At 44.7% G+C, this 20,253-nt stretch overlaps 1 protein-coding gene and 1 pseudogene across 1 annotated transcript in view; one reads left to right on the top strand and one right to left on the bottom strand.

Annotated features, from left to right (window-relative positions):
* The window catches only part of fbrsl1 (fibrosin-like 1), a 531,885-nt gene that overhangs the window by 179,160 nt on the left and 332,472 nt on the right, over nucleotides 1-20,253 (bottom strand).
* Nucleotides 18,371-20,253, top strand: part of LOC139023609 (serine/threonine-protein phosphatase 2A regulatory subunit B'' subunit alpha-like) — a 35,804-nt pseudogene continuing 33,921 nt past the window's right edge.

The following is a 20,253-nucleotide window of genomic DNA, read 5'->3' as shown; positions in this document are numbered from 1 at the left end:
AAAATTGCTAAAAACATAATTCCACTTTGACATTATGGGGTATTGTGTGTAGACCAGTGACAAAAAATCTAAATTGAACCAGTTTTAAATTCAGGCTGTAACACAACAATTAGTAGCTTGTTAACGAGGAAGGAGGAGGTGGAAGTTCCCAGGTCTGGCTGGTTTTGTCCAACATCACCGGCGGCCATTTACAGTATGGAGTACCGAAATAATGAAAGCCAAAAACAAACAAACAAAAAAAGTAGCATAAAAAGCTACCTTTTAAAACAAAGAGCTACTGTACCCCCCCGATCTCTCTCCCCCTTTGTCTCCAGTCTCTCTCCCCCTCTGTCTCTCTCTCCCCATCTTTCTCTCTCCCCCTTGCTTCGTCTGAGCGGAGGCTGATATTAATGGGATGTCCCTTGTTTGTAAACGTGCCAAGTTGTGTGCACCACCGCAGGCTGTCTATTACAGCAGCCCTCTGGGATGCCTGCTCCATATGGCACTGCAGCCCATCAATTAATGTTGTTATAATACTGATTTTATGAGCTGTGTTTTCAACTCCTCTTCATTTCATCTCCCCTACCTCTCCCTTGTTGTTGTGTGTGTGTGTGTGTGTGTGTGTGGTGTGTGTGTGTGTGTGTGTGTGTGTGTGTGTGTGTGTGTGTGTGTGTGTGTGTGTGTGTGTGTGTGTGTGTGTGTGTGTGTGTGTGTGTGTGTGTGTGTGTGTGTGTGTGTGTGTGTGTGTGTGTGTGTGTCTTTTCGGCCGCCTGCCTTCCCCCGCTTCCTAACAACCTGTTTTTTTTCCCCATCAGAGGACTTGGGATTTTAAGCCTGTGAAAGCGGCGTGGTCCTATAGATCCACATAGAAATGTCCTGAAACATGGGGCTTTGCTCCCATCCCGCTTTAATGTACTAAAAAGGTTGCACAGTTGTCAACGTGGCAGATCATCCTACAGCAGAGGAAAGAAACAGCAAAAAGTTGAAGACACTTCAATTGAGAAAAGGAGATAATATGAATGTATAAAAGCAGTTGGAGGGGTCCTTTATCCAACTCTTCTACCTCCTGTAGGTCAGCATTAGGCCTCATCAGAAGGCTAATTTGTAGTTTAAGTGTATGTACTGTACAAAGCCATTCTCACACAGACAGACGCATACATGTTGTAACGAACCGGGTGGTTTCTAAACCGAGTGCCTTTGGTGTCTTGATCTGACGGGGAGGAGAACAAGATAGCAGCAGAAAGAGGCGGCAGTGCCGTTAGTACGGCAGAGCGGCACTTAAAGGGCTCCCACGCCAACACACACGGCAAGCTTCGTCAGAGAACAAAAGAACGAGAGAACGACACAATTAGAGGAGAGATCACTGGCAGCCTGGGGAGGAAAGCTCCTCCCGAATCAAGAGCCCCCTTGAACAGAACGGAACTCTCTAGTTTGAGGAAGAACACAGTCAAAGGGGCTTTAAAACGTTTCGGATGGCTAATCACGCTCAGGATAAAAGAGTTCCGTTGTGTAGAGCGCCGTGTACGGCGGCGGTGTCTGCATAGAGATCGGGAGGGGGGTTTAGGGGGGAGCTTCCTCGTTCTGATTCCTCAGATTCCTTCGTCTCTGATTCTGATTGTTTTTCTTTCAGCACCTCTTTTCATTTCAGGCAGGCAGGCAGACAAGGCAGTGAAGCCAGGCAATGAAGGCAAGCAATGCAGGCCTGTCTGAAGGTGCTGTCAGACTCAGATGCTTTGTAGGGATATTTCCAGCAGCACAATCTCATTACCGTGTGGCAGTAGGAGAGACGCAGTGCAGAGGGTGGATTGTCATCTCATGCTGTCAAAAGTTTAGTCACGGAATAGAGATACACTGACTAACTTCTATGATCTATTGCTGTATATTTCCCAGACTTTAGCTCTGCATGCTAACACAGTCTTGTGGAGCACAGGACACCTGGGTGCGAATCCTGGTAAGTCACACAGTACGTTCCCCATGCCCATTGAGCTGATAGGGATTCAACAGAATCACATGGGTAAATGAACCCCTGTCTGTAATAATCCAGTGGGGTCCGGAATGATTGGATCTTTGATAAAGATGAGCAAAAAAGACAATATAAAATGAGCTATATTGTATACACATTTTTTTCTTCCAAATATATTATTTTATACTAATACAATTGCTAAGAGAAAGAGATTTTGTTTAACAAGTAATACAAAAATCTCTAAATGTTTTATGAGATTGGAGAACACATGGGGAGGGATCTTAGACCATTCACCCATACAGAATCTTTCCAGATCCTTGATGTCGTTAGTCTGCGCTTATGGATTGTCCAATTCAATTCAAACCACAGGTTTTCAATGGGGATCAAGTCCGGAGACTGAGATGGCCATTTTAAAATGCAGATTTGGGGTCAAGCAAGAATTTATTTGTGAAATTTGATGTGTGCTTGGGTTATTGCCTTGGTGGAAGATCCATGTGTGGCCAAGTTTCAGCCTCCTGGCAGAGGCTACCAGGTTTTTGCCTAAAATGTCCTGGTACTGGGTAAAGTTCATGATACCGTTGACCTTAACAAGGGCCCCAGGACCTGTGGAAGCAAAATAGCCCTATAACATGAAAGATCCACCACCATATTTGACAGTAGGGATGAGGAATCTTCACATCGTTGGTGTGCGTGGCCAATGACCTCTATTTTCGTGTCATATGGCCATTGTACCGGTTCCAATCCAAGTGCCAATGCCGTTTATCAAACCTCAGGGTGTGCTTTGTTCAAATGACATGAAAATAAAGCTCTTTGGCCACGCATACATACCTGTCTCTTATACACATCTAGATGTGTATAAGAGACAGGTTCAAATGACATGAAAATAAAGCTCTTTGGCCACGCACACATACAGTTGAAGTCAGAAGTTTACATACAACTTAGCCAAATACATTTAACTCAGTTTTTCACAATTCCTGACATTTAATCCGGGTAAAAATTCCCTGTTTTAGGTCAGTTAGGATCACCACTTTATTTTAAGAATGTGAAATGGCAGAATAATAGTAGAGAACATTATTTATTTCAGCCTATATTTCTTTCATCACATTCCCAGTGGGTCAGAAGTTTACATACACTCAATTAGTATTTGGTAGCATTGCCTTTAAATTTAACTTTGGTCAAACGTTTTGGGTAGCCTTCCACAAGCTTCCCACAATTAGTTGGGTGAATTTTGGCCCATTCCTCCTGACAGAGCTGGTGTAACTGAGTCAGGTTTGTAGGCCTCCTTGCTCGCACATGCTTTATCAGGTCTGCCCACATATTTTCTATAGGATTGAGGTCAGGGCTTTGTGATGGCCACTCCAATACCTTGAATTTGTTGTCCTTAAGCTATTTTGCCACAACTTTGCAAGCATGCTTGGGGTCATTGTCCATTTGGAAGACCATTTTGTGACCAAACTTTAACTTCCTGACTGATGTCTTGAGATGATGCTTCAATATATCCACATAATTTTCCATTCTTACGAAGTCATCTATTTTGTGAAGTGCACCAGTCCCTCCTGCAGCAAATCACCCCCACAACAGAATGCTGCCACCCCCGTGCTTCACGGTTGGGATGGTGTTCTTCGGCTTGCAAGTCTCCCCCTTTTTCCTCCAAACATAACGATGGGTATTATGGCCAAACAGTTCTATTTTTGATTCATCAGACCAGAGGACATTTCTCCAAAAAGTACGATCTTTGTCCCCATGTGCAGTTGCAAACCGTAGTCTGGCTTTTTTATGGCGGTTTTGAAGCAGTGGCTTCTTCCATGCTGAGCGGCCATTCAGGTTATGTCGATATAGGACTCATTTTACTGTGGATATAGATACTTTTGTACCGGTTTCCTCCAGCATCTTCACAAGGTCCTTGTGTTGTTCTGGGATTGATTTACCCTTTTCGCACCAAAGTACGTTCATCCCTAGGAGACCGAACGTGTCTCCTTCCTGAGTGGTATGATGGCTGCGTGGTCCCAAGGTGTTTATACTTGCGTACTATTGTTTGGACAGATGAACGTGGTACCTTCAGGCGTTTGGAAATTGCTCCCAAGGATGAACCAGACTTGTGGAGGTCTACAATTTTTTTCTGAGGTCTTGGCTGATTTCTTTTGATTTTCCCATGATGTCAAGCAAAGAGGCACTGCCTTTGAAAGTAGGCCTTGAAATACATTCACAGGTACACCTCCAATTGACTCAAATTATGTCAATTAGCCTATCAGAAGCTTCTAAAGCCATGACATAATTTTCTGAAATTTTCCAAGCTGTTTAAAGGCACAGTCAACTTAGTGTATGTAAACTTCTGACCCACTGGAATTGTGATACAGTGAATTATAAATGAAATAATCTGCCTGTAAACAATTGTTGGAAAAATTACTTGTGTCATGCACAAAGTAGATGTCCTAACCGACTTGTCAAAACTATAGTCTGTTGACAAGAAATTTGTGGAGTGGTTGAAAACAAGTTTTAATGACTCCAACCTAAGTGTATGTAAACTTCCGACTTCAACTGTACGTTGGGTGTGGCCATTGAAAGAAGTGGATCTTCCATCAAGACAATAACCCCAAACACACATCAACATCCACAAAAAAATGATTGATTGACCACAAAATCAACATTTTGCAATGGCCATCTCAGTCTCCGGACTTGAACCCCGTTGTGAAATCCTGTGGTTTGAATTAAAGAGGGCAATGTTTTGTATTACTTGAAATAGAAAACATTTCTTCCTCTGAGCAATTGTATAAGCATAACACTATTATTTAAAAAAAAGTTTGCATACAATATAGCTCGGTATTTATATTATTTATGCAGTCTTTTTCCCTCATCTTTATCAAGAGTGACAATAATCCTGGACCCCTTCATTGGTCTATAAATCTAATGTCCAGCTCTGCGATGCAACTATAAATACTCTGTAACCCCTAATATCTGTGATGTTGTCCTCTTTCAGTTACAGTACATCTACTAAATCTGAACACATACTGTACTACACAGTCTAAGAGTAAACAAACAACTAACAACAAGAAGCTCTTTGTATTTTAAAGGTGAAAAAGTTTGAGAGGGCAACAACATCCCACACCTCTTGAACTGGGTGAGAGTTTAGCTCAGAGGTTTCACTTCACATGAAATAATCCTTGCCAGTTCTTTCTGGGTGTCCTCTCTGTCCTCTCTAAGTTGATTTCACACGGGGCCCTCCAACCTTCCAACCAACCAAATTTCTCTCTGTTCTGTTGAAGAGGCTGCCAGAGGATTGATTGAGCAAAGCGCCTGGTTACCATGTGAACCCGGCCTGTTGCTGGGGAGACCATCACAAAGTGCTTCCTGGGTAATTTTCGAGGTCACTGGTTTGGTTTGTGCTTAGCTGTGTGGGGCAGATGGGCCCACCCTAATTCAAGGCCCAGCGGGAGCTCTTTCATTAGGCACTGTGAATACCCTCATTCATCCCCACAACCTCAATTGGTCACGCTGCGTCAATGCACAACGCCCAGGACAACCTTTTCTCTCTCTACCTCTTTCTCTATGTGTCTCTCTCTTTTCTCTCCTCTCTCAACTTTGTCATGGTGTTTTTTGTTGTTCTGGCTCATCAAAGATATATTCAAAGCCCAAAACGTGAGACTCACAAACACAGCAGTCAACACATGTAGAGTTGTGTTGGACTGCAGAACCAGACAGTGGGGAAGTAAGATACTAACATTCCTTTCTTGGTTTTGTTTCTAAACTTTAGAAAAATGCCATGCATGCGAGCTCCATTCTGGTACACCATATTGTGATCCCAAAACTTCACATTCTCCACAGCAGGGGGGATATCAACCCTACATAGATAAAACCTCTGACTTTACCTCAGTAACATCAGAGTTCTATGCCACACTGCTGCTCACAGTTCAGTCTGATGAATTCTGCAGACTCACAGATATAATAGAACATTCTGTAGCATTATATTGTATCCCTATGGCCTAGCTGTAGCATAGTTCAGGCTGCTGTGTATTCTCCATAGAGAGCCAAACTGAAGAGCCTAGCTGAAGAGCCTAGCTGAAGAGCCTAGCTGAAGGGCTTAGTTGAGCTCTACTCAGGCCCATTGCAGAGCTAATCCCCTCTGTCTGCTGTAATGTAATGGCTGCAACCGCTGGGTCGGTTGGCCCTTGCTTCTCCCCTTCGCCTCATCCCAGGCTCTAACTGAGTCTCAGATCTGGCCTTGTGAGAAGTGACTAATTACATGTAGTTGTTAGTGCCCCTGGAATGAGACCCACTCCAAGCAGTAACAGGCTGTGTCTTTTCTCCCTTTCTCCCTCAGCCTACTGGACTGGATGCCGGGCACAATGCGGATGAGACCTGGCATCTTCAACGCTAACCTTAACCTTGAAGAGGACTGCCTGCTGTACCAGAGAGGACAGGCAGCCATCTTGGACTGGAGAGTGAGAAGAGGAGGTGCACGGGGTAGAATGACACTTCTTTATAAACCAAAGAAGACAATGGCCAAAAGTGAAGGAGGATGACAACAGAGTCCATATGAGCACAGACAGGGGGTGTGGAGAGACGGGGATGGGGGCGTACCCATAACAAAAACATGGCAGGAGTCCTCAGTGATGTTTAATTCACCATTATAGCGCACATACTGTATGCAGCTGCTAGAAACAAGATGGCGGCAGGGTGGAAGACAGGTTTGATTAAGACTGGAGGCTTGTTTCCAGTGATGCACAGGAAGGCTGCATGGCTGATGTGATGCCTGCTTTCCCCAGGCAAGGCAGACATAGCGAAAGAGATAGAGAGAGAGGAAGACAGAGAGAGATGGAGAGAGAGGAAGACAGAGAAAGATAGAGAGAGAGGAAGACAGAGAGATAGATAGAGGAAGACAGAGAGAGATAGAGAGAGAGGAAGACAGAGAGAGATAGATAGAGGAAGACAGAGAGAGACTAGAGAGAGAGGAAGACAGAGAGATAGAGAGAGAGGAAGACAGACAGAGATAGAGAGAGAGGAAAACAGAGAGAGATAGAGAGAGGAAGACAGAGAGAGATAGAGAGAAAGAGAGCGAGAGAATTTGCCTCTATAAGAGCTGACAAGTCTTCTCTCCTCCTTCTCCTCTTTTATGTCATTATTTTGTAAAGTGCTGCTGTGCTATCTATGTTATTTCCGAACTGCATGCCACTATGCCACCTCGAGCCTCAACTAGTACAAAAAAATGTATTACACTAAGAGAAATAATTTACATTTCCAGAATAATATTTCTAAATTAAATTTCAACCCCCAAAATTGTACATCCCTTAAGCATATTGTCTCTGGGAAAAAAACGAAATAGTCTTTAAATGAAATTAACTCTTGCGTTTGAGGCATATTTTAAACACCAGCAATCCATTACTATGCAGAAAAAATTAAACAACCCCCAGCACTGGTTATGATTTAAGTCCATGTTCTAGAGAACAAACGCCTACCCTCCATCCCTCCAWCCCCCTCCTTATCCCTCCATCCCTAACACATAATATTAGTGCCGTGAGTTGGTCTCTCCATGAGAGATTAACCAGGTTAAAACTTCCAGGCAGCTCTGCGGTGGGGATTCTCTCCCCCCTCTGGGGTCTGCACTATCATTTGCAGGAGAATTACTTCAGTAATGAAGAATCCAGGCCCATATATTCTACTGGCCTCACTTTCCTCTCCTTTTCTCCCGCCTCGTCTTCCAACTACACTGAACAGCTAGTAAAAATTCCCTTTAAAACATTCTTAGAGCAGTTTTACCTCCCAGCAAGCAGAATTATGGAACTTTCATTTCAATTGATTTATGTGCTGGGCAGGGGATGAAAAAAACGGCTGTGAAAGGGAGAGAGCGCACAGGCCTTTAACAAATAGGCATACAGGCATACAAGCCACGTGTTACAGTGGGAGGAGAGAAGATGGGGAGGAGATGCAAGGGAGGGAGTCAGGAGGGTCTGGGGGCGTATCGGAGATCGAGCAAAGGCAGGGGGGGGACATATCTATTCCACTTGATTAATAACACTAATCAAATTATACAGTGTTCCACTGTGCCCTGAAATCTGGGGCCATAATGTGTTCTAATGGCGAGGTTCATGGAGCTAAACTTCAGGAGGGAAACACCTTGCCACCGCTTCTGACTGCTGCACATCTTAATGAAGGCAGTAAAACATCAATTTCAGGGAGGGAGGGAGGGAAGGGGGGACGGGGGGATAAGAATATGGGGGGRAAAAGAAACAGATATCTGTGGGGATTTAAAGGAGAGAACCGCATCAGAAATACGTTGATGTGGAAAAGGGGGGGAGGATGATAGAGGAAACACGGTTTGCTAGAGGGATTGGTGATCCTTCTCAATGTTTTATTTTGGGGGAGAAATCCACCTTTGACACGCACAATCTCTTGCCTGCTTACGGATGAGCCGGGATGCTTTGCTACGTCTGTTATCCTTAGAGGAGCTGACAACAGCCACATTTCATTACTATTTTAAGACTGATGTTCTAAACCCCAGCTTCCATCTATCTATCCAACCCTTCACCCCTCCATCCATCCCTGCATCCATCTACACAAACCCTGCCTGTGCAGCTGCTGGTAACTCCATTGCTTCTTCTCAGCAATACCAAAACAACAGCCATTGCTCAACTAAACTAAAAGGTGGGCTGGATGCTGGATACTGCAGGTGGGAGGTGGGGGAGAAATTGTTATTTTTCCTCCTTAGGCACAAAGCCATGACTGCAGAGCAGAGGCCCTTTGTGTTGCTATAGTGTCACTGGGGATGCTGTACTAGTTGACGATAAAAATGTTTCAGTGACAAATAACAAAGGAATAAGGCTTAGGCCTTGGCTGTATTCTACCCTCTGAATCTACCTGTCAGCTGAGTACAACACAGCAACTCTGCTATGTATAGTTTAATTTATCCCCTCTCTAGACACAGGAAGTCCGAAAAAAATAAAACACTGAGGTTCGGATTAAATCAACTAAATTACACAAGATGCAAACAATCAGATCAGCTGTTATGCCTCAATAAAAGCAAACATTATTTGTCTTCAGGCAGATTTCATGTAACAAACCTGAGAAAGCACAGATTGTTATTCAAATCAAGTCAAGTGCTTTGTAAACAACAGGTGTAAACTAAGAGTGAAATACTTAYGGGTCCTTTTTCAACAATGCCGAGATAAAGATAAAAATACAAGATTTTCTTTTTTTTAAATAGTGTCAAGGAATAAATACACAGTGAATAACAAATAACAATAACGACTAAAAATATCATGGCTATATACAGGGAGTACCGGTACCAAGTCGATGTGTAGGGGTACGAGGTAACTGAGGTAGGTATGTACATATAGGTAGGAGTAAAGTGACTAGGCAACAGGATAGATAAACTGTAGCAGTGTGAAAAGTGTGGTGAGTGTGAAAGTGTGTGTGTGTGTGTGAGTGTGGCGTCAGTATGCATGTGTGCGCATGTTATGTGTGTGTGGGAGTATGTACTGTAGTGTGTGTATGTGTATGTGTTGGGGTGGAAGTATATGTGAGTTTATTTGGTTCCCCATTAGCTTTTGCAGAAGCAGAAGTTACTCTTCCTGGGGTCCACAAAAACACAAAACACTGATAAACTGATAGACAAGGACAGTCACACAAATTTAAAATACAACGATATACAAACAATWCAACTACAAAATAATACAAACAATACAACCAAAAAATAATGTGCATGTTAGTGTATCTGTGTGTGTTTGTGTGTCCCCTCACATTCCCCGCTGTTCCATGAGATGTTGTTTTATAATTTTTTAAGGTCATTTTTCTGTTTGCTTGAGTAATTGGAGATGGAAGGGAGATCATAGCTCTGTATAATACTGTCCGCTGGCGGGAATTTGTTTTGGACTTGGGGACTGTGGAGAGACCCCTGGTAGCATGTCTTGTGGGGTATGTATGGGTGTCTGAGCTGAATGATATCTGATTATGAAGAAAACATTTTCATCAAATAATATTTCTCACAAAAACTAAACTCTCATCAACCCTGAACGACTGGCATGCATGTTGTTGATGTTAGTTCTGTATGTCCAGTAAAGGGCAAGGYGTGCTGCTCTGTTTTGAGCTAGCTGCAGCTTTGCTAGGTTATCTTTGCTGCACTTGACCATATTACCAGACATTAATCAAGATAGGACAAGACCAGAGCCTGAACAATTAGTATAACTAGTTGATTTTTATGTCAAAAACGCAGAACATCTATTTATAACAGACATATAACAGACATACCTATATTCACAACAACTTTGTCAATATGACTTGCCCATGATAATTGACCATCCAATGTTATACCTAGGATTTTAGCTTCCTCAACATGCTTAATGGTCAAACCCTTTTTACACAACTCCTGTTGAGGTTTAGGTCTTCGAGAATGTTTTGAACCAAATACAATGCTTTTAGTTTTAGCTGTATTTAAGACCAGTCTATTATTAATCATCCATTCTGATACTGACAGTAACTCCTTATGTAGAATGTCAGTAAGCTCACTGGCTTTTGGTGCTGACATGTAGTTTGTGGAATCATCCGCATACGCAGTCATTCTATTCAATAGAAAAACTCTCTGGGTTTTATTGGACAAATAACCTCCAACCATGTGATGGCAGGTGATGTAAAGCCATAGCAAGTGAGTTGCTTCAATGACAATTTATGATCAATAACATCAAATCTAACAATACAGCTCCAACTATCATCTTATTATACATTTATTTTAACCAATCATCAATCATCTGAGTCAGTGCAGTACAAGTTGAGTGTCATTCTCTATATGCATGCTGAGGGTCAGTAGTTAACTTGTTCTCTGAAAAATCGCATTGTATTTTGTCAAACACAATTCTCTCCATCAATTCACTAAGGATAGGCAAGAAATGGATTGGGTGGCTGTTCAAATCAAATCAAATCTTATTAGTCACATGCGCCGAATACAGTGAAATGATGCTTACTTATAAGCCCCCTAACCAACGTTGCAGTTAAAAAAATATACGGGTAAGAATAAGAAATAAAAGTAACTAGCAGCAGTAAAATAACAATAGTGAGACTATATACAGGGGGGCACCGGTTAGTTGAGGTAATATGTACATGTAGGTAGAGTTATTAAAGTGTCTATGCATAGATGATAACAACAGAGAGTTGCAGCGGTGTAAAATATGGGGGGGGGGGGGSAATGCAAATAGTCTGGGTAGCCATTTGATTAGGTGTTCAGGAGTCTTATGGCTTGGGGGTAGAGGCTGTTTAGAAGCCTCTTGGACCTAGACTTGACACTCCGGTACCGCTTTCCGGTACCGCTTGACTAGGGTGGCTGGAGTCTTTGACAATTTTTAGGGCCTTTCTCTGACACCGCCTGGTGTAGAGGTCCTAGATGACAGGAAGCTTGGCCCCAGTGATGTACTGGGCCGTACACACTACCCTCCGTAGTGCCTTGCGGTCGGAGGCAGAGCAGTTGCCATACCAGGCAGTGATGCAACCAGTCAGGATGCTCTCGATKKTGCAGCTGTAGAATCTTTTAAGGATCTGAGGACCCATGCCAAATCTTTTCAGTCTCCTGAGGGGGAATATGTTATGTCGTGTCCTCTTCACGACTGTCTTGGTGTGCTCAATCCATGTTAGTTTGTTGGTGATGTGGACACCAAGGAACTTGAAGCTCTCAACCTGCTCCACTACAGCCCCGTCTGTGGACCTGTAGTCCACAATCATCTCCTTTGTCTTGATCACGTTGAGGGAGAGGTTGTTGTCCTGGCACCACACGGCCAGGTCTCTGACCTCCTCCCTATAGGCTGTCTCGTCGTTGTCGGTGATCAGGCCTACCATTGTTGTGTCATTGGCAAACGTAATGATAATGTTGGAGTCGTGCCTGACCGTGCAGTCATGAGTGAATAGGGAGTACAGGAGGGGACTGAGCGCGCACCCCTAAGGGGCCCCTATGTTGAGGATCAGCGTGGCAGATGTGTTGTTACCTACCCTTACCACCTGGGGGCTGCCYGTCAGGAAGTCCAGGAAGTCCTCTCCAGTTGCAGAGGGAGGTGTTTAGTCCCAGGGTCCTTAACTTAGTGATGAGCTGTGAGGGCACTATGGTGTTGAACGCAATGAATAGCATTCTCACATATGTGTTCCTTTTGTCCGGGTGGGAAAGGGCAGTGTGGAGTTCAATAGAGATTGCATCATCTCTGGATCTGTTAGGGCGGTATGCAAATTGGAGTGGGTCTAGGGTTTCTGGGATAATGGTGTTGATGTGAGCCATGACCAGCCTTTCAAAGCACTTCATGGCTACAGACGTGAGTGCTACGGGTCGGTAGTCATTTAGGCAGGTTACCTTCGTGTTCCTGGGTACAAGGACTATGGTGGTCTGCTTAAAATGTGTTGGTATTACAGACTCGGCCAGGGAGAGGTTGAAAATGTCAGACACTTGCCAGTTGGTCAGAGCATGCTCGCGGTACACGTCCTTGTAATCCGTCTGGCCCTGCAGCCTTGTGAATGTTGACCTGTTTAAAGGTCTTACTCACATCAGCTGCGGAGAGCGTGATCACACAATCTTCTGGAACAGCTGGTGCTCTCATGCATGTTTCAGTGTTATTTGCCTCAAAGTGAGCATAGAAGTAGTTTAGCTCGTTTGGTAGGCTCGTGTCACTGGGCAGCTCTCGGCTGTGCTTCCCTTTGTAGTCTGTAATGGTTTGCGAGCCCTGCCACATCCGACGAGCATCAGAGCCGGTGTGGTACGATTCAATCTTCATCCTGTATTGACACTTTGCCTGTTTGATGGTTCGTTGGAGGGCATAGTGTGATTTCTTATAAGCTTCCCGGTTAGTGTCCCGCAAGTGTCCCGGTTCTTTACTATTTTTAGGCAGTGGAATTACTTTAGCTTCCTTCCACGCCTGTAGACACACACACTCCTTTAGGTTTTGGTTAAAGATATAGCAATACAGTATGGAAATACAATCTGCTACCACTCTCAATTGTTTCCCATCAAGGTTGTCTATACCTGGTGGCTAATCATTATTGATGGATAACAATAGTTTAACAATCTCTCCCACACGAACTTGACCAAATTCAAAAGAGCAATCCTTCTTTTTCATTATTATGATTTATGATGGTTCACGGTTCACTGTTGTTATTTCACTTTAGAGTTTTTCCACTTTACTAGTGAAATAGACATTGAAATGATTGGCTATACTGAAAGGTATTATTATAAATGACCCATTAACTTCAATGAACTATGGAGATTAACTAAGGTTTTCTGCCCAAGTTATAATAAGGAAAACTCCACCCAAAAACGATCTTTTGGTATTTGTTTCATTAGTCCATTGTTGATATAGTCTCAAAATCTTTTGCATGTAAGCAATCACATTTTGTGATGCTGCTTTTTGCATCATATGATGTATTTCTTTATTTTGAAAGTTATATATTTTTAAAACTTACCCAGGCATTGTTAATAATGATTCCCAGAGAGTTCTGATGTCATCTCAAGATGACCTACAGTTTGTTGTCATCTTGCTGCATGTCTCTTTTAGGACAACCAACTCTCCCTGGGAGAACTGCAAACTGTTCTTAAGGTCCTGGACCTCTCTGATCAGATCTTCCATTCTTTTGTTAGTTGAGTCCATCAGTGTTTGGACAGAGCTCTTGAAGCTATTTTCCTGTTGTTGTAACAACTGCACGTAGAACCCTTTTTCTTCGTTTAAAACCCTTCACCTGTGATAGAGAAACACTGTTCTTTCCATGACTCCCATCTTTAGCTTCGGATGCCATGGTAGCAACGTAGGCTAACACTGGTACTCCACACAGTTTCAGAAATGGCAGGTCACAGTGCAGATTTAAACAGCAACAAACAGCAGGGATTTAGACAGCCACAAGCCTGGGACAATCCGCTGTCCCAGCCACAAGGGAAACCTTGCTAGCTTGATAGCTAGTTAGCAGCTAGGCTAGCTGCTATGCCAAGCAGCTCTTCAAACCTTTGGTTGGCAGGATCCCTGGATAGATATAGCGGTCCCAGCAACTGAGGATGCCTCGATGGATCCTAATTCAAAATATATTTAGTAACAATTTTTTTTCAATWGAACACTTTTTCAGAGAMTTTCAAAACATCAAACCGAGCTCTCCCTCATTCCGCATTCAACACGTGATGTACCGTTCAACACGTGATGTACCGGATGTACCGTTCAACACGTGATGTACCGGATGTACCGTTCAACACGTGATGTACCGTTCAACACGTGGATGTACGTCAACCGTGATACCGGATGTACCGGACTGTAGTTACCCGTTCACCCATGTGGATGTACTAACACGTTACCGATGTACCGTTCAACACGTGATTACGATGTACCGCGAATGCCGGATTACCGTCAACACGTGATGTACCGGATGTACCGTTCAAACCCGTGATGTAACCGGATGTACCGTAACACTGTGTACCTTCAACGTGACAGCCGTGACTGTCACACGGATGTACCGTTCAACAGCGTGATGTACCGGATGTACCGGTTCACAGTGATTGTACGGGATGTACCCGTTTCAACCAGCACCGTGACTGTACGTTCACACAGTGATTACCGGATGTACCGTTCAACGTATTGTTACTCGGATGTCCGTTCAACAATCGTATGTACCGGATGTACCGTTCAACAGGATGATGTACCCAGGATGTACGATGTACCGTTCACACGTGATGTACCGGATTTACCGTTCAACACGTGATGTAACCGGGATTGTACCCGTTTCCAAACACGTGATTTACCGGAGTCACCATGTGGTACGATGCCGTACACGTGATGTACCGGATGTGACCGTTCAACACGTGATTTACCAGGATGTACCGTTTCAACACAGTGCATGTACCGGATGGTTAACGTCAACATCGTGATGTACCGGATGTACGCACCGTGATTACCGATCTACGGACACGTTGATATAGTACCGTTACTTCAACGATAACCGATACGCTACGTGATTCGGTACCAACATGTGTTACCCTGTACCGTTCAACACGTGATGTACCGGATGTACGTTCAACACGTGATGTACCGGATGTTACCGTTCAACACCGGCTGTACCATGTAGGTCAACCGGAGTCAACCGTTCAACACGTATTGGATTACCGTTCACATGTGATGTACCGGATGTCGTAACCGTGTCGATACCGTACACATGATGTACCGGAATGTACCGTTCAACACGTGAATGTACGTTCAACACGGATGTAACGATCCGTTCACAGGATGTACCGGATTTGTACGTTCAACACGTGTGCTAGTGTACGTACGTGATACGATGTACCGTTCAACGTACCGATACCGTCAACGTGATGTACCGTTACCAGTTACGTATGCTTTAACCATGCCGTGTCAATCAGCTATACCGATGAGATCAACCCGTGACCGGATGTACCGTTCAACACGGTGATGTAAACCGGATGTACCGTTCAACACGTGATGTACCGATTCCAACACGTGATGTACCGGATGTACCGTTCAAACGTGATGTACCGGATTACTTAACACGTGATGTACGCGGATGTACCGTAAGCATGACGTGACGCAAGTGATGTCGTGACGTTCAAACCACACGTGATGTACCGGATGTACCGTTCAACACGTGATGTACCGGATGTACCGTTCAACACGTGAATGTACCGGATTGTACCGTTCAACCGTGATGTACCGGATGTACCGTTCAACACGTGATTGTAACCGGATGTACCGTTCAACAGCGTGATGTATCAAGGATGTACGTGAGTTCAACACGTGATGTATGTACCGTTCAACAGCGTGATGTACCGGTGTAACCGTTCCACACGTGATGTCCCCGTTCACACGTGATGTACCGTAATGTACCGTTCAACACGTGAAGACGGATGTTACCTTCAACAGTGATGACGGATGTACCGTTCAACACGTGATGTACCCGGATGTACCGTTCAACACGTGATTGTACGGATGTACCGTTCAACACGTGATGTACCGTTACTCAGGATGTATACCGTTCAACACGTGATGTACCGGATGTACCGTTCAAAGTCACGTGATATGTACCGGATGTACCGTTCATACAGTGTGATGTACCGGATGTACCGTTCAACACGTGATGTACCGTATGTACCGTTCAACTTCACGTGATGTACCGGATGTACCGTTCAACACGTGATGTACCGGATGTACCGTTCAACACGTGATTACCGGATGTAACCGTTCACACGTGATTACCGGATGTACCGTTCAACACGTGACTGTACCGGATGTACCGTTCAACACGTGATTTACCGGATGTACCGTTCAACACGTGATTTAACCGGATGTCCGCGTTCAACACGTGATTGTACCGGACATGTACCGTTCAACACGTGATGTACCGGCATGTACCGTTCAACAGTGATTTACCGGATGTACCGTTCACACGTGATGTACCGGATGTACCGTTCAACACGTGATGTACCGGATGTCCGTCAACACGTGATGTACCGATGTAACGTTACACGTGATGTACCGGATGTACCGTTCAACACGTGACTGTTACCGGATGTACCGTTCAACACGTGATGTACCGGATGTACCGTTCAACACGTGATGTACCGGATGTACCGTTCAACAGTGATGTACCGATGACCGTTCAACACGTGATGTACCGGACTGTACCGTTCACACGTGATTTACCGGAGTGTACCGTCAACACGTGATGTACCGGATGTAACCGTTCAACACAGTGATGTACCGGTGTACCGTTCAACACGTGATGTACCGGATGTACTTCACCGTGATGTACCGTGTACCGTTCAACATACGTGATGTACCGGATTGCTACCGTTCAACACGTGATGTACCGGATGTTACCGTTCAACACGTGATGTACCGGATGTACCGTTCAACATGTGATGTACCGGATGTACCGTTCAACACGTGATGTACCGGAAGTACCGTTCAACACTGTGATGTACGTTCAACCACGTGATGTACCGGATTGTACCGTTCAACACGTGATGTACCGGATGTACCTGTTCAACCGTGATTACCGATGTACGGTTCAACGTATGTGATGTACCGTTCAAATCATGTGATGTACCGTTCAACATGTGATGTACCGTTCAACACGTCGATTTCGGATGTACACCCGTTCAACACGTGATTTACGGATGTACCGTTCAACAGTGATGTGCCGATGTACCCGTTCAACACGTGGATGTACCGTCACACGTGATGTACCGGATGTACCGTTTCAAACACGTGAATGTAACCGGAATGTACCGTTCCAACATGTGAATGTACCGGATGTACCGTTCAACTGACGTGATGTACCGTTCAACATGTCTGTACCGATGTACCGTTCAAACGTGATGTACCGGATGTACCGTTCAACACGTGCTGTACCCGGATGTACCGTTCAACACCGTGGATGTTACCGGATTGTACCGTTCAACACGTGATGTACCGGATGTACCGGTCAACACGTGATGTACCGGATGTACCGTTGCAACACGTGATGTACGGAGTACCGTTCAAACACGTGATGTACCGGATGTACCGTTCAAACACGTGATGTATCCGATGTACCCGTTCACACGTCAACGTGATGTACCGGATGTACCGTTCAACACGTGATGTACCGGATGTACCGTCAACACGTGTGAATGTACCGGATTGTACCGTTCAACACGTGAATGTACCGGACTGTTTACCGTTCAATCATGTGATGTAACCGTTCAACACGTGATGTATACCGGGATGTAACCGTTCAACAACGTGATGTACCGGATGTACCGTTCAACACGTGATTTACCGGATGTACCGTTCAACATGGTGATGTACCGTTCAAACATGTTGTAACGGTGTCACCGTTCAACACGTGTGAATGTACCGTTCAAACACGTGACTTTTACCGGATGTACCGTTCACACGTGTAGATTTACCGGAATGTTACGTTTTTCAACACGTGATGTACCGGTGACCGTTAGCAGTGATGTACCGTTCAACACGTGATGTACCGATGTACCGTTCAACACACGTGGATGTACCGGATGTACCGTTCAACATGTGTAGATGAAGTATCGGATGTACACGTTCAACTGACGTGATGTACGTTCAACAGTGATGTACCGGATGTTACCGTTTCAACCATGTACGGATGCATGTACCGGATGTACCGTTCAACATCGTGATGTATCCGGATGTACCGGTTCAACACGTGATTGTACCGGATGTACCGTCAACACGTGATTACCGGATGCACCGTTAACTGATGTACCGGATGTACCGTTCAACAACGTGATGTACCGGGGAGTGTACGCGTTCAACACGTGATGTACCGGATGTACCGTTTCAACACGTGAGATGTTACCGGCTGTACGTTACACGTGTGTACCGATGTACACGTTTCAACACGTGATGTACCGGATGTACCGTTCAACACGTGATTGTAGACGCGTTTCAACACGTGATGTACCGGATGTACCGTGTCAACACGTTGATGTACCGGATGTACGTTCAACACGTGATGTACCGTAGTCCGTTTCAACACGTGATGTACCGGATGTACCGTTCAACACGTGATTCCGATGTACCGTTCAACACTGATGTACGCGGATGTACCGTTCAACACGTGATGTTACCGGATGTACCGTTCAACTAGTGATGTACCGGATGTCCGTTCAACCGTGATGTACCGGATGTACCGCTTCAAACCGTGATGTACGATGTACGTTCAAACACGTGATTGTACCGGATGTAACCGTTTCAACACGTGATGTACCGGATGATACCGTTCAACACGTGTGTACCGGATGTACCGTTTCACACGTGATTGTACCGGATGTTACCGTTTCAAACCGTGACATTACCGGATGTACCGTTAACAGTGAATGTACGATGTACCGTTCAACACGTGAATGTACCAACCCGATGGATGTACCGTTCAACACGGATACCGATGGTAACCGTACCGTACGTGCGCATGTACCGTTCAACAACGTGATGTAACCGGACTGTACGANTGTGTGTGTGTGTGTGTGTGTGTGTGTGTGTGTGTGTGTGTGTGTGTGTGTGTGGAAAACAGCCTCTGGTTTTTAGTCTTTTTCTATTTTCTTTTCAGACAGAATGATCACATTATCCCTTCAAATAGAGCCATGTTGAAAGCCTGCTGGTGACACTTCCGTCTGTTTTAGACCAGGAGTTGAAATTTCACTGCCATAAATGATATACACTGCTGTATATGTGGGATGTTGACGGGCATTTTTTTAGCCCCCACACTCAGGGCTGGATTCAATCCGTGTCGCAGAAGTATCGTGGAAGATCCGCGTTATAGCTCGATTTAAATTGAAAAACAATGTTCCCGCATTTTCTGAGATTGTCCACGATACTTCCGCGATACGGATTGAATCCAGCCCTGAAAGCTTTCAGACTCACATAATGAAGCACTTGGGATAATTATAAACAGAAAGTCTTGATTTTATTAAACCTAGCAATCTGGAAATGTGAAATGTGTGCCAACCATTCAAGCTTGAACTATGAATGACATAGTGGCACTGCCCTCACCCTAATCTAAATCATTTAGAGCCTGTACACACACACAGACAGAGATACACACACAGACAGAGATACACACACAGACAGAGACACACACACAGACAGAGACACACACACAGAGACACACACACAGACACGATGTTGTTGAAGTGTTACGTTTGGTGAATAAACCCTCTTCTTTTCTCTCCATCCTTGATGTGTTTCCCTTTACCCTCCTCCCATGGCCTCTCTCCACTCTTCCCTTATCTGGCCATTTCATCTGTCACCCATCTATCTTTCCCTGGCTGCTCTTCTCTCTCCTCTCCGTATTCCATTACACATGCCTCATTGTTTCCACTACTACTACTTCCCCTCTTCTTCTTCTTTTTGTTTTTCTCTCCTCTCCTTTTTGTTCCCCTCTCTCTCTCTCCATCCCTCCTCCTCCATGCAGGTGTAATGTCCAGGACTACATCTGGCACAAGGGTTCCCGCTGTGAGTCGGTGGTGACAGAGTTCCAGGTGCTGTGTCTGACCATCGGGGCGTCGGCCCTCATGGTGCTGCTGCTCTTCATGATCATCGTCTGCTTCGCCAAGAAGCTCCACGTGCTCAAGACCGAGAACAGCAAGYTGCGCAAACGCAGGTRAGCTTACRGCGTGGACCTGGGGAAACCTGCACAAATACAGGGGAGTTTATGGACCAGATRAMACCAGTTAGCACAAAGGTGTAAGAAAAGCAGGAAAAACCAGGCAGTGCAACCATAGATCATAGAACCCATGGAACCTGGCTGCGCAAACGCAGGTGAGCTTATGGACTAGAAAA

The sequence above is a fragment of the Salvelinus sp. IW2-2015 genome, linkage group LG33 (genome assembly GCF_002910315.2).
Source record: "Salvelinus sp. IW2-2015 linkage group LG33, ASM291031v2, whole genome shotgun sequence".
Taxonomy (NCBI): Eukaryota; Metazoa; Chordata; class Actinopteri; order Salmoniformes; family Salmonidae; genus Salvelinus; species Salvelinus sp. IW2-2015.
This window is presented reverse-complemented; position numbering and strand designations above follow the sequence as displayed.